At 39.5% G+C, this 27388-nt stretch overlaps 1 protein-coding gene across 7 annotated transcripts in view; it reads left to right on the top strand.

The window, feature by feature from the left end:
- Positions 1-27388, top strand: part of Cog5 (component of oligomeric golgi complex 5) — a 282812-nt gene that overhangs the window by 107136 nt on the left and 148288 nt on the right. The gene's annotated exons all lie outside the window — the stretch shown is intronic.

Genomic DNA, 27388 nt, shown 5'->3' on the forward strand with positions numbered 1-27388 from the left:
TTGAATCCATTTAGCATTGCTTCTAAATACGTGAATTTAGTGCTTGCCATTTTGATTGGATACTTGTTTAGGAGCTCATTCTCTTCTTCCCTCCCCTCCCTTCCCCTTCCCCTCTTGGTTTTTCGAGACAGGGTTTGTCTGTATAGCCCTGGCTGTTCTGGAACTCACTCTGTAAACTCAGAAATCCACCTGCCTCTGCCTCCCAAGTGCTGGGATTAAAGGCGTGTGCCACCATGCCCAGCCGATTCTCCCTTTTCAACGGCCATTAGTTGTCTGTAGCTCTTTATCTAGGACTAGGGGCATATTCAATTTCCCATTTCCACATTGTCATGACAAGTAGAATTGTCACAATGCAGGTCTTGTTTAGGCAGCATTATTGTTGAGCTATCATGGATGCAGGTTCTCTGTTGTGTCTCTAAGGTACTGTCTAGTAGCAAGTTTTCTGGTTATCTGGCTCTTAGAATCATTCTGCCTCCTATTCAGTGTTTTCCCCTGAGTCTTAGGTGTAGGGGTTGTGTTGTAGCTGTGTTACTTGGGGCTGTGCTCTTTTGTACATGTGAATCTTCAGGCTTTCCTCTTCCAACAGAAAGATAACTCCAAGAAAGTTTCTCCCAAGTAAGAGACAAAGCTAATCTGCTATTGGAACTCTTTAACTGCTAAGCCTATAATCTAGTACTTAGAAGGGTGAGACAGGAGGATCTTGAGTTTGAGTTGGGCTTGAGCTACATGTTTTTGAGATAGCCAAAATTATACAATAAGATGCTGTCTCAAAAGACTAAAACTAGAGCCCAAAATAAAACATTTATTTTGATATAAATGTCACTGGCTGTTTTGTTTGTTTAATTTTTTTAAGACAGTGTCCAAGGCTGGCCTAGAACTCCTAAGCTTCTTGTCTCAGCCTCCCATCTGCTGTGATTTCAGATATGACCAAGGTTCTAGGTTTGCTGTTGTTCACTATGTAGCTATGTCCTCGTGTCCTTACAATCAAGCTTTTAGAAGGAATAGATTGTTGATGCTGTCACCCTTTCTGACCTCTCATGTAGTTGCACGGTTCCTCTCCTGTGGTCTCTATTGTATCTTTTTTTTTTTTTTTCTATAGCACAAGATGAAAGTGGATTAACCCCTGGAGCTGTAAGCAAGCCCTCAAGTAAATGTTTGCTTTGATCAGAGTTGTTGTGGCCATGCTGTCTCTTCACCACACTAGAACAGTGACTACGACAGAGGGAAGATTAGTGAGAAAGGAGGAACCTGAAGTAGTAATTCAGAACTTGGGAAACTGAGTTAGCCAGTGAGCACCAACTTTAGAGAAGTTTCTCTACAAGAATGGGAGGAGGTGGCAAATGTCATTATTTGTTCATAGATGAATGGAGTTGCATTGTGCATATGCAGGGCATTGAGGCTGACTTGGTTTTGTCTCTTCTGAGTAGTGCTGTAAGGCTATGCATGTGATGGTTGTATTTCAACATGTATAGACAGCCCATGATTGTTTGCTACACAGGACAGCATATCACCTATTTACATTGCATTAGGCACAATGAGTTAAATGAAGATAACGAGTATACTAAAGGCTTTGTGTGTATTGTCAAGTCCTTCTTATGTACAGGCATGGGCATCCCTGACCTTTTTTTGTTTGTTTGTTTGTTTTTCTTTTTTTGTTTTTCGAGACAAGGCTTCTTTGTGTAGCCCTGGCTGTCCTGGAACTCACTCTGTAGACCAGGCTGTTCTCGAACTCAGAAATCCGCCTGCCTCTGCCTCCTGAGTGCTGGGATTAAAGGTGTGTGCCACCACGCTCGACTCTCCCTGACTTTTGTTGGGACCTGGTAGAAGAGGAAGCAGTACCTTGTGGATACTGAATTATGACTATGTCTCTGTATATCTTTAGTTTTTGTAAATCTTTTTTATTTTGTTTTTGTTTTTGTTTTGTTTTGTTTTGTTTTGTTTTGTTTTTTCGAGACAGGGTTTTTCTGTGTAGCCCTGGCTGTCCTGGAACTCACTCTGTAGACCAGGCTGGTCTCAAACTCAGAGATCCGCCTGCCTCTGCCTCCCAAGTGCTGGGATTACAGGCATGTGCCACCATTGCCCAGCTAGTTTTTGTAATTCTTAATATTTTACTATAGAAGAATTGAGAGGCAAGCCAAATAATTCTAACATAGTAATAAAATGTCAAGGTTTTTAAAACTGAAGTACTATTTTCAATAGGGGTAGGTGATTTTAATAATTTTCAAAGAAATTTTTATTTAAGAAAAAAAAATTCTGGGCTTAAAGAAATTTTTATTTAAGAAATTCTGGGGGTGGGGGCACCCATGTGGAGACATGGGGGTGGGGATATGGGACAGTTAGAGGTGGGTGGATGTGGGATATGGAACAGTTAGAGAGGGTGGATTGGGGCAGAGAACAAAATATGGAGTGTAAAATCAATTAATTAAAAAAATAAAATTATTTTAAGCTTTTTTCTAGGTTAATAAGTTGCCCAGTTTATTTATATATATATTCAAAAATTTTAGCTTATTTATTTATTTATTTATTTATTTATTTATGGTTACGTACTACAAAATTTAACAAAAACAGTAGTACATGGTTTCCCACCCTTTTAATCCCAACACCAGGAAATCTGCGACCAAGAGCTCAAGGGCAGTCTGGATTACAAAAAGAGACCCTGTCTCAAAAATAGAAAAAAATTAAAAAAGAAAAGAAAAGAAAAAACACTAAATAAACAAAAAATAGTGTAGTCCCTCAAATGAAGATCCTGGAAATGGAAGTCACAGCGGAATGCAAAGTGCTTAACAACCAGTGACCTGACACCTCTCTACTCTGCAGCAAGGCCAACACTCACCCAGTGTCCACTGGGGAAGTCAGCAATGTGGCCACATACTCACTTGGCAGTCACTGAGCTTAACCTCTGGCTACCGAGATGCTGTGCGTGCTGGGTGCTGCCATCTTGACGGGAAGAGGTCAGGGCCCCAGATTCAAATTTTTATTTTGCTTTAGGTTTTAAATTCATATAAAATTAAAGAGGAACTGACAACATTAAGAAACTGCTATTCCTTAAGTATTAATAGTTTTATTATGTTCCTATTGTATAAAGTTAATCAAAAGAGATTAAACTAAATAGTTCTCGTTTTGTAGGCAAAGCCTGTATTCAATCAGTGAAATTTGGTTAGAAAGATGAAAACAGTGGTGACAGAGGGTGACTGTGTGTGGAGCATGTGGATTCCTGGGCTTGATCCTCACACCTGTGTGAGATCATGTACAATTATCTGCACAATTCTCAGAAACACAGAAGTTAGGACCTTTCATTTTGTTGTAATTCAGCATGGTTCAGAGTCTAGGTCTGCTCAATGAAGGGCAGTATCATCTCTTTGCAGGACTGTATGGATCACATTTATTGACATCAGTAATTAATATCAAATTTACTGTCTTATTTAGATGTATTAGGGATCCTTCTGACTATAGTTTGATTTGCTGTCTCTGTATTGGGCTATGATAAGAAAACTATGAATTGGGTGACTTGCAAGCAACAGAATTTCAGGAGACTGAGAACTTGAAACTGGTAATGCCAGCAGCTGGGTGTTTGGTGAGGTCTAACTTCCTGCTCTGCAAATGGTATCTTCTCTTTGTGCATTTATGTGCCGGGAAGAGCAAATGTGCACCTGAGGACCCATGTGTCCTGTAGTGAGTGTTCCATCCCCGTCACCTCTCAGACAGCCCTACTCTGCCGCCTTAAAGATTAGTATGAGTTTGGACAGGCACACAGCACTGACACCAATTCAGCTTCCTAGATAATTTCTCTAAAGAAATCATGCCCTGTTGTGCTCATGCGGACATTGGGGTTCAGTTCACAGAGTTTACTGTAAACTGATAGTGTGGCTATGGAATCCTATATTTCTGAATTTAGTTGCATGTCTCTTCCCTCCTCTTTAGACCTGGCTCTCTGTGTTAATTTCACATCTGCTTTCAGGCTTGGCAGAGATGATGGAATTAAGCACTTGATCAGTAATATCACTGAGGTAATTGATGTTAATAGATTTTCTTTTTTATTTTATGTGTACAGGTGTTTAGTCTGCATATATGCCTGTGCACCATGTGTGCCTGGTACCAACAGAAGCCACAAAAAGGCATTACATCCCCTAAAACTGGAGTAAGAGATGGTTGTGAGCCACCATGTGGGTGCTAAGAATCAAATTCAGGTCCTCCAGAAGACCACTTACCACTGACCTTTTTCTCTAGCCCCATAAATAGGTTTTTTTAGGAGACTCTAAATTATACAAAGTAGAATTTAGCTAAGGGAACACTTCTCCTTACCCAAAGACCCAAAAGATAAGCAGTCTGCAGCCAGGCCTGTTAAAGATAAGGGAAATTAAGGATGCTAGGATGTAAATGTCTGTTCACCAGGATCCACTAGCCATTAGTCCCATCCCCAAAGAACATGCCTCTGGCAGCTCAAGTGGTCAGTGCAGAATCACAGCCAATGTTAAAACCTGGGCTACCATCAAGCCTCCCAGTGCTCTTCCAGGGAAATTATAATTCTACCGTTCTACAAGCAAGAAGACGCTAGGTAGCAATTTTTGAAAAGAATTATATTGGTGTACTTAGAAAATATTCTAGCTCTATCTTTGCTGTGAAAATCTTTCATCTCTCCAAGTGACCAGACCTAAAGTATCCAGTCTCTATTTAAACTGTTCAAACTAACCTGGGGCTAGAACCTAAAATATTGAAGGATGACAGCAGATGTAGAATGCCTAAAGATAGAGTGTATCTAAGTTAGTGAGATGACCTGTCTAAGGCTGGCTTTTCTTTGGGCATCAGCTACCGCCAGCCACATGTTCCCTTAATCCCACTATTGTAAAGAACTTGTCCTTTATTAATCTCTACGTGTGGAAAGTTATTTCTCACTGGGAAGATGTGCTGTTTCCATTACACATATTTCAGTGTTGGAAATAAAAGTATAAGCAGGGACTGTGAGGGAAGAAGAGAGAGTGATAGAGACCAGCAGTTGCCTCTGTATAGCCAGTCCAGAAGAGTGGATTCTGCTGACAGAAAAATGAAAGGAGCTTCTGAAACTCACAAAGTCACACACATCAGGTCACCTGAAAAGTACAGAGAAAGAGCCAGTGAGGCAACAGAAGGAAGGTAGGCACTAGATACAACTACCGCTGCACTGCCCCCAGGCACGGGGAGGACACAGAAGCCTCATTCAAAAGGTAAGCCAGCGAGGCCTGTTGAGAGACTGCTGGCACACCCACAGCACAAGGCCAGGCCCACACAAGCTCAAGTCCAACTGTAGTTTTAGTGAGACAGCGGTTCCTCTAGCAGATGGGTCAGCACTTAAGGAGGTTCTTTTCTTGTAGGACTGGGAATGGAGTTGCTGGCACCATCTTGAGAAGGAAAATACTGTTATAAACTGACTCCTGGAAGGGCTGAGAAAAGGAAATAGCCACAAATCTAGGAGACTGAATTAAATTTCTCACAATCCCAGAGTAAAATTAAGCACCGTGAAGCAACTGTGGAGGGACTGGGGGCAAGATCACAAGCAAACTGAATGTAAAGCTGCTGGAAGCTTAGCTCAGGCAGAAGCAACACATATGCATGCCCTTGATAGCCAGAAGCACGTCTCCCAGACTAACAGTGAAGTTTGATATTGGCCAGTTTCCCTGGTGAACTGAGGTATAAAATTTCTCAATAAGGGCTGGTGAGATGGCTCAGTGGGTTAGAGCACCCGACTGCTCTTCTGAAGGTCCAGAGTTCAAATCCCAGCAACCACATGGTGGCTCACAACCATCCGTAACGAGATCTGACACCCTCTTCTGGTGTGTCTGAAGACAGCTACAGTGTACTTACATATAATAAATAAATAAATCTTTAAAAAAAATTTTTCTCAATAAAATATTTACAAATCAAATTCAGGACCACATTAAGAATACCATAAACCATAACCAAACTGCTTTTATACCAAGGATATGAGGCTATTTCAATACAGGGGGAAAAATCAATAAATATAACATCATATAGACTTAAACCCAAAATCACACAATCATTTCAACAGACACAGAGAAACCTTTTTAAATTACAACATCTTTCATAAAAGCCCCGAAGGAACTAGGAACCAGAAGAACATACCCAAACATAAAAAGGACTACACATTATAAATCTGTATTAAATATGCTAAATGGGGAAAACTATAATCAGGAACAAGAGTGCTCTCCACTGTTATTCAATGCATCACTCAAGGTCTTAGCTAAGGCAGTAAGAAAAAGAACTAAAAGGGTACAAATAGGAAAGAAAGGAGTAAAAGCATTCCTATTTTCAGATGACATGGTTCCATACTTAAAAGACTCTTAAGATGCCACCAAAACAAACAAACAAAACAAAAACAAAAACAAAAAACAACAAAAAAACTTTCTTGATACATACTTCAGCAAAGGAGTGGGGTACCGAATTAACAGAAATATCAATAGCTTTTCTGTAGGCCAATAACAAACTTGCTAAGCACGAATTCAGAAAATGTTCTCATTCAAGTGTCAAAAACATCAAAAAATAGAACATCTATGAGTGAATCTAACCAAGGAAATAAAAGACCTCTACAAGGAAAACCTTAAAACAATAGAATGAATGAATGAATGAGGAAGATATCAGAGGATAGAAAGACTTCCCAAGCTCGTGGATTAGCAGAATTTATATTGTAAAAATGGTTATATTACCAAAAGCAACTATAGATCCAATACAATCCCCATCAAAATTCCAATTTCATTCTTTACAGAGCTAGAAAAAAAGAATCTTAAGTAGAAAAAGCAATGTTGAAGATGTCCCAGTATTTAATCTCAAAACTGTGAAGTCACTAAGGGAAGGCATGTCAAGAGATAAGCATAAGGAAGGACTATCTGAAAGAGGCCTTAAGAGCTCAACAGAAAAAACAAACAGGCTTAGATAAAACTGAATAGTTAAACTCTAAACCTTATCTCATCAACAGACAGAATAAAGAGTACTTAAGAAGAAAAACAAATAGCAACAGGTATTAGAAAATGTGTCCAACATCCTCTGCCCACAGGGGCCTGCCATTAAGTTATGTTGGAATTCCATCTTGCCCCGTCAGAAAAACTACCCTAAGGCAACAGAGGACAATAAATACTGCAGAGTTTGTAGGGGAAGCTTATACACACTGACGGTAGGACACAAATTTATTTAGCCACTATGGAACTCATTGTGGTAGTTCCTAAATAAATAAATAAATTAATTAATTAAACCCCATGCACCAGCTCTAACACTTTTTGGTATATCTCCTAATGACTGTAGTGAAACATGCACATTCCTGTTTATTGTTTCACCATTCACAACAGCTGAGGAACTGAACCAGTTTAGATCTTCATCAAAAGAGAAATAGAAGGAAAATGTGACATTTTTATATAAATTTTACCTTTGAAGAAAAATAAAATAATGGCATCTGCAGAAAATGAGTGTATGGAGATCATTATGTTAAACTAAGCCAGAATCTGAAGAATAAATACCATGTTTTCTCTCAAATGCAAAACTAGGATGCAAGAAGTGGCTCTAGGTTATGAAACTACAAGGGGAGGAAGAAAAAACTTAGGGTGTGGGGAGGGGAGAAAGATATGGTATGGAGTACATGTGACTGAAAGCAGAAAGGTGGTCTGGATGAGAACTTGGTCCCCAGCTTGGAAAGGATTAGGAGGTGTGGACTTTTTGGACAAGGTGTATCATTTGAGGTTGAGACTTCAAATGTGCACACTAGGGTCACTCAGCTGCATTCCCGTGGCTCAGATGTGAGTTCTCAGTTCCAAAGCAATGCCGGCATGTTGCCATGTTCCCACCATGACTGGCATGAGACTCGAGCCCCTTGGAACTCTGAGCTCCAAATTAAAGGCTGTCTTCTATAAGTTGTTTTGGCGATGGTATCTCTTCACAGCAATAGAACAGTAACTAAGACAGAAGACAATTTGGCAGGATAACGGTGAGTCTGTAAAGGTGAATAGAAGTGCTCTGGGGAGGGAGATACATAAAAACAAAGCATAATGACATATGTGGATGAAAATACCACCAACTAGCTGCTTACTATGTATGCGTCCTTTAAAATCAATTAAGAGGGCTGGCAAGATGGCTCAGTGGTTAAGAGTGCTGACTGCTCTTCTCTTTCCCGAGTTCAAATCCCAGCAACCATATGGTGGCTCACAACCATCCATAAAGAAATCTGATGCCCTCTTCTGGAGTGTCTGAAGACAGCTACAGTATACTTACATATAATAAATAAATAAATTAAAAAAAATCAATTAAGAAAGAACAGGCTGGGCGTGGTGGCGCACGCCTTTAATCCCAGCACTCGGGAGGCAGAAGCAGGCAGATTTCTGAGTTCAAGGCCATCCTGGTCTACAGAGTGAGTTCCAGGATAGCCAGGGCTATACAGAGAAACCCTGTCTTGAAAAACAAAACAAAACAAAACAAAAAGAAAGAAAGAGAGAGAGAGAGAAGAGAGAAAAGAGAGAAGGGAAGGGAAGGGAAGGGAAGGGAAGGGAAGGGAAGGGAAGGGAAAGGGAAGGGAAGGGGAAGGGAAGGGGAAGGGAAGGGGAAGGGAAGGGGAAGGGGAAGGGGAAGGGGAAGGGGAAGAAAGAGAGAGAGAGAGAAGAGAGAAAAGAGAGAAGGGAAGGGAAGGGAAGGGAAGGGAAGGGAAGGGAAGGGGAAGGGAAGGGGAAGGGAAGGGGAAGGGAAGGGGAAGGGAAGGGACAGAGGGTACTAGCGTGGAGTATGCTGGGAGAGCAGAAGTGGAAACTCACTGGGAAGAAAGGAGATCAGCAAGAGAGGAGTGAGCAGAACAGAAACAGAAGCAGCAAGAAGACCTGCAGCTCTGTAGGCTAACCAAACAAGTAATTAGAAAAGGTCTATAAAAAATCAGCCTATACTTAAGGTTAATGCGGAATTTCTTAACTATCCGTCTAAGGAGTATTATACAACAGTCCTTTAAATACTGCAATCTACTATGTTATTAGATTACTTATTTGATAAATATTTTACTGAGCAATTCAGAAAAAAGAAAGACAGAAAAGATACAGTTCTAGTTCTTAGTGGACCTCAACTAAGTCAGTTCACCATAAATATATGTATTTTAATCAAGAGCACTAGGTTTTTCTTTTTAATTTTTAAAATTACTTTTAAATGCATTTTGCCTTTGTGAATGTTACTCTGTGTGTTAACTTCACTACATATGGAATTAACTAAGACTCCAAAAATGTACGGCACACCTATGAGACAATTTTTGCTTAATTTGAAGTAGAAAGATTCACTTCTAAGTCAGATCTTTGAGAGAGGAAGACGTGTCTTTAATTTGGGTCATAGCTTCTGCTGGCAGCTATGTAAAGACATGGAAGAAGGAAGCTTTTGCTCTTTGTCTGTTTCCTCTTACCTCCTTAGCAAGTCTATCCCTCCACTGGCAGGAGAGCCTACTTCTTTAGGATTCCAGCATATATGGAAGACCAGCAGAGACATCCAACCCTGAGGAGTGAGCAACTACTAGATTTTTGGACTTTCTGTTCTCAACCAGCCACTTTTGGATTAGCTGGGCCACAGCTCACAAGTTATTCTGATAAATCTCCTTTCTATAAGTAGAGAGAGAGTCTTTCTATATAGTCTGCTACTCTAGAGAGCCCTGACTAATACAGTATGTGTAGGAGCATACACATATGAGAGCAGGTAAGAAATGGGCATCAGAGCACCTAGGGCTGGAGTTACTTGTAGTGTTGAGCTACTTGATATGGGTGACAGGAGTTGAACTCAGGACCCTCCCAAGTTGTAGTGTACATGCTTTTAGCCACTAAGCTATCTCTTAAGCTCATTTAAAAAAATTTTTTTTTAATTTTATTTTATGATTTTTGGGTATTTTGCCTGTATATATGTCTGTATACCACATTCATTGCCTTGGATGTCAGAAGAAGGTGCAGATCCCCTGAAACTGGAGTTACAGATGATTGTGAACTGCCATGTAGGTTCTGACCATCAACTGTGGCTCCTTTAGAAGAGCAGCCAGTTCTCTGATTCACTGAGTTGTCTCTCCAACCACTGTTTTCTTTTCTTTTTCTTTTTTAATTTGCTTAAGTGTGTGGCTGTAACCCTAAAACAGAGGTCCTAAACACTGGTCGAAGAATCAGATATGTCTTCCTAGTGAGTGGTCAAGAGAAACACTAGAGATTACAGAATAAACACAAAACAACAACAAAAAAAGCAGATGACTTAGAACACCAAACGTACTGAAAAAGGACTACTAAGAATTAAATGCAGACCAAATAAATCTGGTGTGTGCAGGGAACCAAAGGCTATCATACTAAGCTTAACCTGGAGATAGGGAAAAATGATAAAATCATATGGAGGGAGGATACAGGATTTCTTAGAAGCAAGACCATTGGAAAATTCTGGGTGCTAAGTGGAGCTGATGAGAGCATGCTGACAGCAGGCAGCATGGATATTAAAGGAAGTCCAGACGGTGATAGAAAGCAGAGAGTAAAAGCTGAGAGGACGATCATTCAGAGTAACTGATGGGAGAATTGTGGTTCACCGTGTGCTTTTGTACATACATTTTACTGGAGCACTGCCAAGCTAATTTAACTGCAGACTGTCTAAGGCTGTGGCCCCTGATACAGCAGCAGAAGGCAGTATTTATGATGGAGGTAGCATAACCTATGACGTGTCAATCACTTAGGATTTGGCTCTTTACATTACTTCTGGTATTAGGTGATTGTCAAGTTTCATATGTGAACAGCATACCTGTAACGGCTACAAAATGCAGGAAAAGATGAGTGTGATGACTCTGGGGTGTGGGGGGTGTGTACGAGTGTGCACGCACACACGCTCACTCACACACATGCATACATTTAGGTCATGGGACATGGGGCAGGAGAGGTTGTTTAATTCCCTGGAGCTAGAGTTACACGTGGTTGATAATTGTTTAACATGGATTCTGAGATCCAAACTAGGGTGATCTGCAAAAGAAGCAAGCACTCCATGACTGGTTTTTACTATTCGTAGTTTCAAGATCATTGCAGTGTATACTTGAAACAATGCAGGTGACCATTTCAGTGACCTTACCTGGCATCTAGCCTACCTTCCTTTTAGGATAATGGGTTAGGTCTTTATTGTCATTTTTGACAGATGGTGTTACCTTTGTGCTTAGTGTTACAGCCTGAATGGCACTTCAATTGTGGAGTCAGTTGTGCTAAGGTCTAGGGTCCTCATACGGTCTGGGACCATGTTATATTTTCTTTTAAAACTTATTTTTTTAGAAAATGTACATAAACAATTTGATCTTTCTTTTTGTTTTTCTTTAGTCAATTGTACATTATCCATGTTTAGGTTGATATAGCCTGCTAGCTTACTAAATCATTACCATACCATTTCTATTTTCAAAATCATAAATCTTGTAGGTACATAGAAACTGTTATGTCTCTCTGTGTATAAAAAAACCCCATAAACATATGTAAGTAAACTTCCAAAGTCAGCAGTTTTATTTCACATGAATAAGCCTTACAGTAAAGACGTAATTCTATATGCAAGTGATTTATAGTGGTATTACTGATACTTGACAAAAACTTGGGAAGGACTGGCATGCTTTCTGTGCGGTGGTGTGTGATAGATCTCAGTATTAGGGCAAAACTGCATAGAAGTCTCCGTCTCAGATGTGGGGAAGATCTGCCAGCCATCTTCAATCTTTTATTCTCTGCTGTTGACCCTCAGAGAGAAAATAGTATTTCAGCAGGCTCCATTACTTCAAGCTTTAAAACTAGCTTTCAAAAATAGGTGATGGAGATTTTGATCTGGATGAGTTCCTGCATCACCATAGATACCCGGCCCCCACAGGGAAACGATGACATTTTAATTAGCAAGATGGGTTTAACTTGTGAATTACAAGCTTTCCCAGCAAACAAGCACAGGGCTGGTGGAGGCTCTGGGAGGGTGAAGGAAGATAATGTTTGTGTCTTCAGAGGTCATCATCTGTACTCAGTTCTTTCAGGGCCTAGGACCTGGTCCTAGAGACCACAACTGAACAGCCTCACACTTGCCCTGTATCCCCAAGGCAGGAACCTCCTTGGTTAAGTCTGGGGTCCTGGTGGGTATCAGTTTTCAAACAACAGTCCTGTAAGAGTGCCCCCCAGTCAGGGTTCTGAACACAACTGTGTAGGACTATAGGCCATCAGAGAACAATTGCAGGGCTCACAGTGTGCACTCAGGCTCTCTGCTTACTTTGTGACTGAAAAGTCTGGTATTTGTCTTGAATAAATTCTCAGAGTTAACCAGTTTCTTAAGCTCTTAAAATAAATTGCTGGAAGTGTTAAACACAGTAGCATATATACTAAACATAGAAACAATATACTTCAGCAGGCAACTTTAAAACATGTTCTCCTCTCTTACATGGGACCTGATGAACATATTGTGATGTCCTTTTAAACATTATTTGTGACCATCTTTCTCCTTTGATTCCTAGTTTTGGTGACCACTATTCCCTTAGGTTCTGAGAGTGGACTTTTCAGCTCACACGAATGAGTGAGCCTGTGCATGTAGAGTCTGCCTTCAGTGTTTGCTTGGTTAAACACTGCCAATGGTGCTCTATCCGCTTGACGGCTGAGTAGGTTTGTGTTATATGTGCCACGGTTTATTCACTTGTCTACTGGTAGGTGCCTAAATTGTTTTCAATACTGTTGTTATTGTGACTAGTAATAAATAAAATTTGCACATAATTTTGTATTTATAGTGATTTTATCTCATTGAATGCATATGTGGGAGTGAAATCACTAGATGATAGAGTAGTTCTTTTTTAAGGATTTTTTTTGCTTTCTATTGCTCTTTCAAGAAGAGTTGTGTTTGCTAGGTATCCCGCCTTGTTACTCTCTCCTCCTTAGTTTTAGAGCCTGGCCTCACTGTCCATGGCCCTGTGCTTCTGGCCCCAGGCTTCAGCACTCTACCTGCCTTCACCCTTCATAGGCGTGGGTGTGGATGGCTGTGCCTAGCTTTTTTCTTGGATGCCTGGATATAAACTAGGTCTTCAATGTAATATAGCCAGTACTGTTAACACTGCATGTCTTTCTAGCTTACAAGTTTGATTTCTTTTGAGAAACAGTCCATCTCTAAAGTTCTGGCTAGCCTTGAAGTCACTTTGTGTAGCTCAGATAAGTTCCAGTCTCCTGAGTCCTGAGATTACTGGGTGTACCACTAAGCCTGACTTTGATTTTACTTTTCTGATATATATGTATATTTGTGTGTTAATACATGTGTATAAGCCGGGCGTGGTGGCGCACACCTTTAATCCCAGCACTTGGGAGGCAGAGGCAGGTGGATTTCTGAGTTCGAGGCCAGCCTGGTCTACAGAGTGAGTTCCAGGACAGCCAGGGCGCACAGAGAAACCCTGTCTTGAAAACCAAAAACCAAAAACCCAAAAAACAAAAAAACAAACAAAAACCCCATGTGTCTAGATGCATGTGTGTACACATTGAGGCCAAGTCAGGTGTCTTCCTTGACAGTTCTTCACATTGTTTTCAAGAGCCAATCTCTTACTGAACATGGTGCTTGCAGATTCAGCGAGGCTGACTTGCCAACGACCTCCGGGGCTCCTTCTGTCTCTAAGTAGTGCTGGGATTATAGGTGCCCCACCACACCTGCCTTTTATGTGAGCCTGTGAACTAAACTCAGGTTCTCAGGCCCGTGCAGCAGGGACTTTGATCACTGAACCGTCTCACTAGCCGTTTCTAGTTTTGTCCTGTCTTCTTAATGACTGCACCCAGTTATCCTCCCACCAGCATTGCATAAGCTCCCTTCCTTCATACCGTCACCAGCATTTATTTTTACTTTTGATGATGACCATCATAACGGGTGAGATGATGTTGCATTATGGGTTTGAAGTGCTTTTGTTTGCGATTATAAGATGATATGATGAAGAGGCTAAGCATTCTTTCATATGTTTGGCCACGTGCATCTCTTCCTTTAAGGACTATCTGCTTAGGGGTAGCATGTTTTTAAGTGGATTATTTGGTAGTTTTGGTGCTTGGCTTTTTGAATTGCTTATATAGTCTAGATGCTGATGACCAACTTGTTTGTTTTCCCCTCCCTGCCTCCTGGTTGTCTCTTAACTCTGTCACTCCCTTGCTGCACAGAGGTGTCACGGTTTGATGTAATTCTGTTGTCCTTTTACTTTTGTTATCTGTACTTTTGAGGGCCAAGACCCCACCCCCACCCCCAATTTGTTTTTGCCTGCATTGATGTTTTGAAAATGTCACCTTGAGTTTTCTTCTAATGATAGTTTCTTGTTTTATGTGACACACACACGACAAGTTTTGACACACAATCTATTAAAGAGACTTTTCTTTTTCTACTCTGTTAATCTCTGTTCTTGTGACAGTGCTATGCTGTTTAGCGTACTATATCTTTATAGTATATTTGAAGTCTAGAGTTACCTTCTACCTGTTTAAGAATTACTTTGGGTTTTTATAGGTTCATCTGAACGTTACAGTTGCTTTTTCGTTTGTTTGTTTTTAAAGATTTATTTATTTTATGTGTGAGTGCTTTATCTGCGTGTACACCTGCATGCCCCAAGAGGGCATCAGATCACATTAACAAATGGTTGTGAGCCACTATGTGGTTGCTGGGAATTGAACTCAGGACCTCTGGACGAGCAACCAGTGAGTGCTCTTAACCGCTAAGCCATCTCTCCAGCCCTAGAGTTGCTTTTTCTACTCTTGTGAAAACTTGTTGGTATTTTGATAGAGTGGTAGTATAATCATTTTAATATCATGAATTCTTCTTATCCATAAATATAGAATATTTGAATTTCTCTGTCTCACATCCTATATAATTTCTTTCATCAATGGTTTTATTGTGGCAATGCAATACTATAAAAATATCTCTTACATTCTAAGAGACTGCAACTTTTTGCTGGATCTCACAGCCAGAGTTAATAATACATCTTGAAGTCACTTCAGACTTCAGGCTGCTAGTCTGCTGTGTACTCAGCCCACTTGTTTAACCCGTCTTTGAGAGACTATGTAACAATTTACCACAAATCTACTTGCATTAGAGTTCCATGTATTCAGTGCTTACAGTTTAAGCTTAGGCATAGCTGCAACCTTAAGTTGTATGCTCGTTCATGTGCCTGACCCAGGACAGTGCATGTGCATCATTTGCCGAATACACAAATGCAGAAGTTGAAAGCAACTTCTCAAGACCTACCATAAAGGTTGAGAGCATATTGGTTGATAAGCTAGGTCCATTGGGACAGTGGCTTAATCCCTATAAAACTCTGTTAAAGGTTTCTGTCAAGTACCCTATTTCTTTCCCATGTGATGCTTTCTGTATTGTTCAATAAACAGTGAAACCCTTAGTTAGGGATTGATATACACAGGATATGCCATACACATACTCTCTCTCTCTCTCTCTCTCTCTCTCTCTCTCTCTCTCTCTCTCTCTCTCTGTTGGACACAGAAAAGAAAAGGAGCATGCCGTAGAAAATTCATGTCTGTACTGTTCTTGGTTACATGACCCCAAGTGAAGGAAGTGCTTTTACTTTTTTCCTTAATGTAACACTTATTCATTATTGATGGCTCAGAGTTAATCACTGATGCATATAGTATGGGCATTTTATAATATCAACTTTAGAGATCTTTTACTTCTATGGTTAAATTTATCACAAAATATTTTATTTTGGTAGCTTTTATGATATTGCTTTCATATTTCACTCCAGGGAACCCTATCAGTGGATAAAATACTACATTTTGTATCAGGGTTTTTATTTTTTTGTATCTTTACTTATTGACTTATTAGTTCTAACATTGCTGGATTTATAAAACAAGTTTAGATGAGTTTCTCTCATTTCAATTCTTTTATGCAATATTTAGTTTATAGCAGTTTGTAAAATCATGCTGTTTGCAAAGATAGAAAATTTAGTTTCTTACCAGTTTGGTTAGCAATAATTTGCTTGACTAGTTTTGGCCAAGTGTATAAAATGAGAGTGGTGAAAGTTGTTACCTTTCTCTTTCTGACCTCACCTCAGAGCAAATATTTATGCCAGGGGCCTCAGACCAGCCCATGTATGCTGCCTGGTTGGTAGCTCTGTTTCTGGGAGCTCCCTGGGGTCTGCTGGTCTTCCTATAAGGTCTCCCTCCCCTTTAGCTTCTTCAATTCTTCCTCTAATTAATGTAGACTTCAGGAGTCTACAGACCTAGGAGTTCCAGACTTCAGTTCAATGTTTGGGTATAGGCCTGTCTCAGTCAGGCCCTCTCAGAGGACAGCCATGCCAGGCTTCTGTCTGTAATCATATCATAGCATCAACAGTAGCAAGGGTGAGGCAAATTTCCTTCTGAAGTACCAGTCACATGACAGGTATAGTATGGAATAGAGTTTATTTAGGGCATGGGGAAGAGAGTTGAGGGGATATTAGAGATAGAGAAAGGAGGGGGGGAGGGAGGGAGGGGAGAGAGGAGACCAGCTATGACACATGGAGAAAGAGACTGGGAGGGGAAATGGGGAGAGGGATGAGTGAGTGAGTGAGTTTGGGGCCATAGCTAATGATGTTTGTGATAAATAGCTTCAGAAAAGCAGGATTTGTTCGAATTATGATTTTTGATTGTTAGAGGATGTGGGGAAAATATTGAAATTAAGAGCACTCGGTTCTGTTATATGTAGTACTGTTGACATTTAACTCTCTCGTCTAGCTTTAACAAGTCTAGATTATTGATGCATAGCTCAATATAAATGCTATGTAAATAATTGTACTTCACATCGTTTAAAGAGCAATGACATGAAAAAGTCTGTCCAGGTTCAAGTACATCTTTTTAAAGTATTATCAATATGTAGTTGGTTGAATATGAACATGTGAAACTCATGTTTCTACATATCTAACTGTATGACCTTATTTCTAAAGTAAGCTCTGTTTTGATATTTAACTTAAAATTTTATAAGACTTAGCTGTGGATTTGCTGCCTTAATTTGTCACGATTATTTTTCCCTGTGAAAGTTATTTTATTATTTAGGATATTCTTAGTATCTTTGAAATCTTAGGTACTATTATTCAATATGTTTAGTTAGCATGGCATTTTTCTAACTATAAACCTTTGTGTTTTAGGGGGATCCAGAGAAATGAATTTTTATGCATTCCACATGCATAAGAATGAAGCTGGAGTTTAATTTTGCCCTCTAAACAAAATAACATCAAATACGTAAATGTAAAACCTGAAATTATAAAACTCCTAGATAAAACCTTCTCCAGGGATATGTCACTCAAGGTACAGGCAGCAAAAGCAAAGATGCATGTATGGGCCTAACCCATAACACAAGTAGCAGTAGAGTGAGTTAAGGGACTCACAGAAAGAGAGTGATTATCTGCAAACTGTACACCTGGTAAAGATGGATCTTTAAAAGGTCTAAGCTTATATCTAAAGAAGCCCTACAGTTCAACAGCATCTACACCAACAAGCCAATTAAATTAACAAAGATCTTAGAATTAAACAAAGAAGATACTCAAATGAGCAGTATGCTTATGAAAAGATGCAGAAAACATCAGCCGGGCGTGGTGGTGCACGCCTTTTAATCCTAGCACTCAGAAGGCAGAGGCAGAGGCAGGCGGATTTCTGAGTTCAAGGCCAGACTGGTCTACAAAGTGAGTTCCAGGACAGCCAGGGCTATACAGAGATACCCTGTCTCGAAAAACCAAAAAAAAAAAAAAAAAAAAAAAAAAAAAAAAAAGGAAAGGAAAAAAGGAAATATATCACTAGCGAAGATATGAATCATGAGTATTACCTTTACTTCCTAGGTTTTTCTCTGCCAGAACAAAAGAAAGTAATACGTGTTGGTGAGGATGTAGCGTGATTTTACCGTTCCTGGGAATTCTGTGCCCGTTAAAGGACCTTCTATTCCCCTGGTCCCTTAAATCCTGGCAACTTCTTTTCTTCTTTCTGTGTCTATGAATTTGATTGTTTTGGGTTACTCATATAAATGGAATCATATATTTGTTTCCTTATAATTGACTTACTTCTTAAAACTTAGCATTCTCAAGGTTGTAGCATGTTAGAATCTTTAGCATTTCTATGTCTAAACAGTATCATTTTATTGATATAGTATCCACCAGTAGATAAGAGATAGACACACATACTTAGTTTTCCTGCTACTCTTTCCCTATGTAGTGACATCCTTCAGTTGTTGTTAAGAAGTTTTAGAAGTTGGATGGCTTAAAAGATAAGAACATGTTCTTTGACCATTCTACAGACTGTAAGTGAAATCACCATGTTGTTAGGACAATGGTCTCCTTGAAGGCCCAAGAGAAGAATCCTTTCTTACTAGCGACCATTAGTATTTCATGGCTTAATGGTTTTAATTTTATTTTTGTGTGTGGCAGGGTGGTCATGGTGGTGGTGGCATGCATACCCTTGCAGAGTCTAGAAGCAGGCGATGGAGTTCCTGGAACTGGGCTTTCATGTAGCTGTGAGCCATCTAACATGGGTGCCAGGAACCAAACTCCAGACCTTTCAAAGAGTAGCAAGCATTCTTCAATACTGAGCCATGTCTATAGCCTTGTATTAATCCAGGCTCTGACTTTGTTCTCACATGGTTTTTAAATTTTTTAAATTCATTTTTTACATGGTTGGCAGGTATGGTAATGAGTGTATTCTCTCTCTCTCTCTCTCTCTCTCTCTCTCTCTCTCTCTCTCTGTGTGTGTGTGTGTGTGTGTGTGTGTGTGTGTGTATGTGTGTTAGAGGACAACTTAGATGTTGGTCCTTGCTTTCCATCTTTTTTGTGGGGGGACAAAAATCTTTCTTGTTCATGGCTGTGTATGCTAGGCTAGCTGACCCATGAACTAAAAGTGATTCTTCTGTTTCTATCTTCCATCTGCCAGGGGTGCACACCAGTATTACAAGTGCTTTATGTTATAGCGTTCTGCTTTTACATGGATTTAGGCCATCCAATCTCAGGTAGATCATCATGGCTGTGCTATTTACTCACTGAGCTATCTCTTTAGCCCTCACATGGCTTGTGTGTGTGTGTGTGTGTGTGTGTGTGTGTGTGTGTCCCTGTCCACATGTATTTTTTCCTGATAAAATTGTTCTTTGCTTTAGGAAGCATCCTGATCCAGTATGACCTCATCGTAACTGTAAAGATTCTGTTTCTAGATAGGTAACAGTTTGAGGTTTTCATTGGATATAAAATTTGTAGGAACACTAGTCAACTTTGTGTATCTGCTAATATTTTACCCAGTGGTCAATATATAATGTTTATGTTATTCAGCTCTGTATTATATGATGCATAAAATATAATGTACTTAATGGCTCAAAGAGCGTAAGTTCTTTTCCTCATAATTCTCCAAGTTGAGAAGTGTAAAATTAGGGTCCTGCAGTTGATTTCTGGTGAAGGTGCTCTCTATGGTATGATATGCTTGAAAACAACACCTTTCTTCCTATGTCCTCACATGGCATAAGGAGAGGGAACAATGTAAACTTTTGTGTTTTTTTCTAATGCGTGAACCAGTTCCTTGATGGACAAGCCTAGTGTTGCCTTAGCCTTCCCTCCAGGGCCCACTGTTTGTAATGCCAGCCATAGCAAACACAGACTCAAACCCTGGCTCCTCTCCTGTGCTTCCCACCGCTGAGAGGACGTGAGATTTTCCCCAAGTGTAAGAAGAAAGCAGTCAGTCACATAGCAGCGGACGTCACCTGAGGGTCCTCTAATCCATTCAGTCCTGTCATATATACTGGAGAGCCTCAGGACGCACAGGTCCAGGACTGCTTCCTTTCCACCTACTCCAGTCCCAACCCTAGGATATCTCTTATACTTCTGGCTGACGTGCTTGTAGCCAGCTTCCCATGTAATCTTTCTGGTGGTTGATTAATTTGCACAAATAGCTCATAGAACTCAAGAAGACATACTGCTTGGTTTATTAGAAAGGATTTTTAACAGAAGATACAGATAAAGATATGCATAGGACATTTAGAGGAGGGGTCTAGAGCTCCATGCCCTGGAAAAACACACCACTCTCCAGTGACTTCTAAGAGTCAGCTGCACAGAGGTTCCAGTCCTTTCAGTGTTTAATGGGTGTCAGTACATAGGCCTGGTTGGTTATAGCTTATATCCTTTCATCATTGGTGTTCAACTTTGCCTGGGGGTTGAGGGGTGGTGTCTATAGCTTCATTGCTTTAATCCTGCTTTGAACTTTCTTTAGTGACCATTTCCTACTGTGAAACTGAATAACAGCTGCCTCTGTGTTCTCTCTCTCCCCCCACCCCAATGTCACATCATTAATGTGTCTGCCTGCCTGCCTGTCTCTCTCAATCTCTTTCTCTCTCTTTCTTCATCCATCCATCCATCCATCTATCCATCCATCCATCCATCCATCCATCCATCCATCCATCCATCCATCCATTTGCAGTGTCACATCATTAATGTGTCAGTCAGTCAGTCAGTCAGTCAGTCAGTCAGTCAGTCAGTCAGTCAGTCAGTCAGTCTGTCTGTCTGTCTGTCTGTCTGTCCGTCCGTCCGTCCGTCCGTCCGTCCGTCCGTCCGTCCGTCCGTCCATCCATCCATCCATCCATCCATCCATCCATCCATCCATCCATCTATCTATCTATCTATCTATCTATCTATCTATCTATCTATCTATTTATCATCTATTCACAGTGTCATACCATTAAATTGTGGTGTAGAGTTTTAATATTTGAATATTGGGACGGAGAAAGAATTTTATAATTTATTTTAGACAATATTTTAAAAGTCAACATTTAAATTTTTTAAAAGTTTTCAAGACCTGGATGTGATGGCTTATAACTTGAATCCCAGCACTAGGGAGGCAGAGGCAGACAAATTTATGTGAATTTGAGGCCAGCCTGTCCTACATATTAAATTCCAGGGTAATCGAAAATATATATATATATAGAGAGAGACTCTGTCTCAAAATAAGTAAAAAAAGTTTTCAGATGGGTTCTTTTCTAAGGCCCAAGCTACCTTTGCACCCCTGAGCTCTGGTCGTCCTGCTGCTTCAGCCTCCAAAGTAGTTGGTTCTATTGGTGTGACCTACCGTACTGGCTAGGAGCCATTCAGTTATTTCTGAAGCACTGGTAAATAATTTTAGTAATGTATTCATTCAAACATAGATATTGCTTACATTAATTCAGGTAAAAGTCGTATCAGATTCATGTTTATTTAATAACTTAATCATGTATGTGTTATTTGTTTTGATCTTATATCATTACCCTAAGCTAAACAGTAAACATCATTGAATTGTATATTAGGCATTTAAGTAAAAAGGTGTGTGTGTGTGTGTGTGTGTGTGAATATGTGTGTGGGGGGAGAGAGAAACAGAGACAGACACACACACACACACACAGACTTATTATTATTTCTTAAAATTGTAATCAACAGAAAAGTCATTTGAGTTCAACTCAATGAACTTTGGACAGAGTGAACATATAAAACCAGAATTAAGAAAAAGACAACTAATAAAACCATGCTGGCTTCTCACAAGCATTATACAAGCCCATTTTTATTCAACAGATCCCTTGAGTAACTCCTAGAGACATAGCAGAACTTGAAAGCCTGTGTATAAATCCTTGGATTTGAAGGAGGTTATTTATGTAGCTCCCACCTCAGCAGGCGTGGGGCTAATGGATTTTGGTTCTCACATCCTGTCACCCAAAGGCTTTGTACAGGTTTCTTTTTTTACTTTCCCACTTGTTCCACCTTCCTTCCTTTAGCGGCTTCTATCTTCCCAGGAGCTACCTCTTTCCAGGTTTGAGCTGAGACGGCTTCCTTTCGGGGTGTGTCCTTATTCCTTCATGCCTCTTTTTCCGTCTTCAGATCTGAGTGACTACATCTTTGTGTTTTCTTTAATTGATTCATTTTACCCCCGATTTTTTTCAGCACATCTTAATTGCTGACTTATTTTCCTTATTTCCAGTCACACCATAAATATTCAGATGTCAGAGCACAGCATTATTTTATTCCCAGTATTCTTGAAAAGCCCCAGCACATCCTGGATGGTTCTTCTGGAAAGCTCATAAAATCTTTACCTCTAAGAAGGCAATAGAGTCCATCTTTTTCTTTCCTCTGATTCTATAGATAAATGAGACTGGAGCTTGTAATTACTAGTAAGGGCTTATCCAGAACTAGTGGTCAAAGCATGTGGTTTTTGTCTGTGATAAGACAGAACAACGAGATAAGGATGCAGTTGTTGAATATCTGCAGGATATGATTGATCTTCACCTGAATCATAGCTAGAAAAATATTTCCATTTCCACATATTCCAGTGTTGTGATCCAAGCTATGCTGAGAGTTGTCCATTTTGTTGTTTGTCCCCAGTGTTTCTGATATTCATCCCCAGTGTGGCTTCTGGCTCCCAGGGCATATTTTTTTATCCTTCAGTCTCATTTTCCACCCAGATTGTTTTGCTATGGTTATACATTCCAGAAGCATTCATATTTCCAACAAAGATGGCCCCACAGGGGTGTGGTGGAAGGGAGGGAGAGGAGAGTGTCATAGACAGAGAGAGTGACTCCAGCCCCATAATCCCCTTGGAAGCATGCCTTCAGTGACATAAGGACACAGCAGTACGCCTGTCATCCCTGGGGGGAAAGCTTTTATATGTTGATCTACAGAGACCACTTTCTATGCCACAGCAATTCTTATTGCATCTCTAGTTCAATCTATTTTTACTTTTCCTTTCTTTTTTTTAAATGGTTATTTGTCAAAGCCAATTGATTCTTTAAATACCTTCAAACAGCATAGATTATATAGTATTTAGGATAAAAATGATTTTTCTTTTACTAAACAAAAACTTTTAAAAATCACTGCATGTGAGTTAAGGCTACTTGTGACAAAACCTTTGGCATTTCAGGTACTTTTTATGTCATCATTTCAGTCTAGGCCAGAAAATCTTACTTGTTGCCTGTCTTAATCAGTGTTCTATTTCTGTGAAGAGACACCATGACCTCAGCAACTCATTTAATTGGGGCTGGCTTACAGTTTCAGAGGTCTAGTTCATTACAGACCTGGTGCTGGAGAAGGAGCTTGAGAATTCTATATCTGGATCTGCAGGTAGCAGGAAAACAGAAGCACTGGGCCTGCCATGAACATTTGACACCCCATAGCTCCCCCCCCCCAAACACACACATAGTTCCTTCAATGGGGCCACACCTACTCCAATAAGGCCACATCCACCCCAAGAATGCCACACCTACTCCAAAACGCCACATATACTTTAACAAGGCCAAGCCTCCTAATGGCACTTTGTAACATTCACATACACAGGCTGTTCTTACTTAAACCCCACACCGTGGGCTCTGTGGTCTTTTCTTTGCAGATTTTTCTTTTCCTTTTTTTTTTTAATTAGAAAGTACTTACCTTCATGTGAATAAATGGCTTTCTTTCAGAGTCTGGCAAGCACATCTAATCAGATTGTTCACCATTAAATTCTCTGCTGCTAGGGAGACTGTTCTAGTGTCATCTGAATAACTGCATTGTGTAAATAAAGAGGTCTCAATTGGTCCAGGCTGAATCAAAGAATTTTGGACTTAGGTCCTATGGACTATATTTTCCTCAAAATGATCTTTGGCCAAGTTTGGGGATCTTTTCTATCATGTCTCTTCATCATTAAGTTTGTGGAAGTAATTCTCAAGAAACATGCTGGCTTTCTCAGGGTTACTCACATAGTTCTGATTGGTTTCTTACTCATTTCAATAATTATAGATGGGATGATAGGAAACATTCCACAGAGAGGCATTCTATCCCATGCTTGTCATCCTAGCACCCAGGAGGCTGAGGCTGATTTCTGTGAGCTCAGGGCCTTCCTGAAGTGCAGACTGAGATCCTGTCTCGAAATTCCAATGGAGAGGCAGAGATTCCTTAGTAATGGAAATAAAGGCAATTTGTAGAATTCTGACAGGTTTGAGAATATTAATAAATGATCAGAGAGCCAATCCTTTCTATTATTTCTATATTCTGTTAGTTCAAGAAATGTGTGTTACCTGAGCCTTTAGCATTCATCTGAGGTTGTAATAACAGAGCCAACTGTAGAGTGTACTTGTTCTCTCACCTATTCAGATGGTAATTCCCAACATCTATGTTAGCACACTGGCTAGTTGCTGGGAGTATAATTGTGATCAAAACAAACAGAACCTTCCCTTAGCACTCTCAAGTGTGAATTATGTAAATACCATAACATTTGATGAGTGATGGAGTAGTTTGCCCAGAGTCACATGGCTTATCTACTACAGAGCTACAATTCCATCTCAAGGCCATCTATGTTAAAGATCCACACTCTTTCCACCATAGCAGGTTGCACTGCATCAAATTATTGCTGGTGTTCCTCTGTCATGAACACATAATCTCAGCTACTAGGAGGGAAGCAGGATTGACTGACAGCACAATGACACTCTACCTCTGCCTCCATGCCATCCCTTTCTTTTATCCATTGTGTTGGTGTTGTTACGTCTGCATTATGCAGACAAGGAAACTCTTAAAGAGGTCAGGTAATTTCCCTTTGGTTTTAGATATTTAATGTCAGAGCTTGACTTACAATACCTGCTTTCCTCAGGACTAGGGTTAAGGAAAGCTAATAATAGAGTCACAAATTGTAAAAGCAGTTATTTGGTAAGACCAGTAAATGATATTAGTAAACCTCCAGAGAAATGGGGAACAGAGGAAAGACGCAGGAGCCAATGGCTTGGTAGCAGATCTAAAACAATCTAAAGAGATGGTGAAAAGTATTTGATTTACTTTTTACCAATAGATTTAAAGGTTTAGAAAAAGTTGTCAAAATTCTAGGAAAGCAACCTACAAAGTAAGGCTAGAAAGATGAGGTCTGAATAGTTGTCCTTCTGGTACCAAGCTTATCAACCTCCCTGCTGAGAAAGGGTGAAACTCTTCCAAAATCTAAGGAGCAAATAAGCCAACATTATGTAAACCCTACCCAAGGCCTGAGGAAAGTGGGAGTATGTCCCCTTCTCTTACGAAGACATGGTAGGGCTGATTGCATAGTATGAGCAGGAAGGTAGGAACTGACAATCCACACTGACCAACATGGCTGTCCTTCAAGCACAATGTAATTTCTTTCTTTTCTTTTAAAGATTTATTTTATTTTATGTATATGAGTACACTGTAGTTGCTGTCTTCAGCACACCAGAAGAGGGCATCGGTCCCAATTACAGATGGTTGCTAGTCACCATGTGGTTGCTGGGAATTGAACTCAGGACCTCTGGAAGAGCAGTCAGTGCTCTTAACCATTGAGCCTCCTTTCCAGCCCATGATTTCTTAAATAAAGGGAAGACTGTCATCTCAGTGGGATCATAAATAAAATTAGTCTATAATAAAAAATACTCCCAGTGGACCAAAAATCAACCTTCATTTTGATCAGTGGTTGGAAATGACACAAAGATTCTCTGTAGTGTATTTTACTCACCGTTAACTGAAGATCTGTTAAGAAAAAAATAGTAAATAAAGGAAAATTAAGAGGGAATAAAATTATTTAGAGATACCATGACTGAGTATATAGAAAAACTAAAATAGTTGGTGGATAAGCTGTTAAATTTTATTACAGAAAACGTTTTAGGTTGCAATTTAATATATAAAAATTAATTTTAGTATGCTAACAGCACACCAGAAATTTAAAGTTACTATGTTAATACAATTTAACTCATAGTTTCATAAGTGAGAAAAAAGATGTGCTTTCTTGATAGAAAACCTCAAACATTATTGAAAGAGATTAATGAAGACATGAAGATGTCAGTTCTAATTTTACTGACATAATTCCGTTTTTTAAAAAACAAGAATTGTCATGTAAATTCTGAAGTGCATATGTAAGTATCATGAATGAAGAATAACACATACCAAATTGAAGAAAAGAACTGGACAGTAAAAACCTTTAAGCTATACTAATAATTTAAGTGACTGAGTTTTCAACTAGTAGAGAATTGAGAATCCATAGCCAATCACACATATGGATACTTGGCCTACTGCATAGGTGACTTTGGAAAGGGAGGAGGTGGGATAGAGTTTTCATTTGCTATGTACATTTATGAGTACACACTGTTGGATCAATTAATATTCATGTAGAAGAGTGCTGAAATTGAGTCAATTGTATAAAAATCAATTTTATGGCATTTTTATATCTAATCATGAAAAATAGATTTTCTGTTATTAGATAATTTATGAATGAAACATATCTTCATTAATGTATGCTAAAAACCTTTTACTTACTAAACAAATACATACTTTATTCACTTTTCTTAATTTTTCTGGTTCACTATAATTTTATTCTAAACATATTCAACACCCTCTTCTTTGATTTTTCAATAAAAATTTGACTACCACAAACTAACAAGTACACTATATTTTAAATTACAGTTAAATTACAGTTACAATAAAATATATGTAATAAAAGTTACCATTTTAACTGTTTAGGGAATTTTGTTGTTGTTGTTGTTTTGTTTTTTCAAGACAGGGTTTCTCTGTATAGCCTTGGCTGTCCTGGAACTCACTTTGTAGACCAGGCTGGCCTCAAACTCAGAAATCCGCCTGCCTCTGCCTCCCGAGTGCTGAGATTGAAAGCGTGCACCACCACGCCTGGCCATTTTAACTGTTTTTAAGATTATGTTTTCAGTACTACTTAGTGTTAGGGTTAGGGTTCTTTTCTCTAACTACTTCCACTGTCCCATGCCTCCCGGTAACACTACAATGCCTGAGACTTTTCTTAGCACTTCTTCTTATCTCCATCAGAGCACCTGCTAGCAGTTGACTGAGAGGAGAACTCACTCTTATTGTATGATGTGGCTGCTTGCAGGATGCACATGCCCAGGACACATGGCCTCAGACCCATGTACACATTGATAGTGCTATTTGGACTACGGCTTCTTAGTAACAAAAAAGTAAAGAGGACATGAAACTGGGAGGGATGAAGGTGGTGAGTACTGGGAGGAGGAAGGAGAGGAGGAGGAGGGAAGTAGTGCTAGTTGCTGTGATGAATATACATGCATGGAACTTTTAATTAGTAAGAAATATCATTAAAATACAGGCTGTTCAAAGTGATAGCCATAGAGAGTGCATTCTGATTAGGAATTTATTTTCATTTAATGAAAGAATATTTCATATTAATAATTTATTATCTTTAAAAGATTTCAGTAAGAGTAAGAGATCATGTTACAATAGAAACATTTAGGAGTGATTACACCTAAAATATACAAGCAGTTTGTACAAATACATACATTACAATAAAGTAGTCAGTTGTGACAGTGAGCAACAAGGAATGTATATTTGATATGCACACCAAACGTTCCTAATGCATACCATACATGACAAGGCAGCCTCTCGTCATTATTGAAAAGTCAATTAAAACCATAATGCTGGGCTGGTGAGATGGCTCAGCAGGTA

The sequence above is a fragment of the Mus musculus genome, chromosome 12, assembly GCF_000001635.26.
Source record: "Mus musculus strain C57BL/6J chromosome 12, GRCm38.p6 C57BL/6J".
NCBI classification, from domain to species: domain Eukaryota; kingdom Metazoa; phylum Chordata; class Mammalia; order Rodentia; family Muridae; genus Mus; species Mus musculus.